The following is a 1,188-nucleotide window of genomic DNA, read 5'->3' as shown; positions in this document are numbered from 1 at the left end:
TTTCCTGCTTCTGTGTGCTAGCATGTTTACTACTTTGGAATATACATGTTTACCTGATTTGATTGGTAACCTGTATTCTTGAGAATGAATCAGAACCGATTCTGGATCAGAGGTAAGATGATCAGAAGGGGACTGAGACAGATTTGTCAATTATAATTGCTAACCCTTTTGATAATCAGATATGCCTCCTCGAAGAATCCCCGAACAAGGCAGTACCTCTGCGAATCCGATGGATGTTACAGCAACACCGATGGAAACCCTGTTGAAGAGATTTCAGTCGTTCCATCCACCGACTATGAAAGGGTACTGAGACTTCAGTTGAGTGTGAGAGTTGGCTAGATGACATTGAGATGCTGTTTGATTCATTGGACTACACAGATGAGCGGAGAGTTAAACTGATTGGGCACTAATTACATGACATTACAAAGAATTGGTGGATCACAACAAAGAGAGCATTGGAGTATCGAGGTACGACTATCACTTGGAAGGTCTTTAAAGATTAATTATATCAAAGATTTTTCTCAGTATCGAACAGAAAAGACAAGGGAGCAGAGTTTGCCAATTTGAGACAGGGTCAAATGAATATTGAGGAATATGTGGCCAAGTTCTCTACCTTGTTGCGGTTTGCTCCACATGTTGCTGAAAATGACGAAGCTGTTGCTGATCAGTTCATCAATGGACTGAATCTCGAGATCTTTACACTAGTAAATGCAGGGCGACCGAATAATTTTGCTGATGCCCTGAACAGAGCAAAGAGAGCTGAAGCCGGCCTGATTAGGCAGAAGGGAGCTTCGTATGTTGCCCCAGCACCGAGACCACATCAACCATCTACTACTCAGTTCCAGCAACCCCCTCTCAAATATGAGAGTGGTAGTGGCACTGGAAAGAAAGATCAGTTGAAAACTAGAGGTAAACAATTTAAGAAGTCTGGCAGCAGTTCTTCTAGCTCTAGTGGTTCTAGACAGAGTTATACCGGGGCTTATTGCAGGAATTGTGGAGGGAGACATCCCACAGAGCAATGCCAAGGAGTACTCGGTAGTTGCCGCAGCTGCAGACAGTCAGGACACTTTGCTCGAGTTTGTCCACTGCGAGGTTCCTAGGGATCCCAGGGAGCAAAATCAGCTGGATCAGGGACACAGCCTGATAGACGAGCATCTGCTGTTCACTCGTTCCAGCCAGCACCTACCT

This window comes from Primulina huaijiensis, chromosome 14, assembly GCF_012295235.1.
Source record: "Primulina huaijiensis isolate GDHJ02 chromosome 14, ASM1229523v2, whole genome shotgun sequence".
In the NCBI taxonomy this organism is placed as follows: Eukaryota; Viridiplantae; Streptophyta; class Magnoliopsida; order Lamiales; family Gesneriaceae; genus Primulina; species Primulina huaijiensis.
This window is presented reverse-complemented; position numbering follows the sequence as displayed.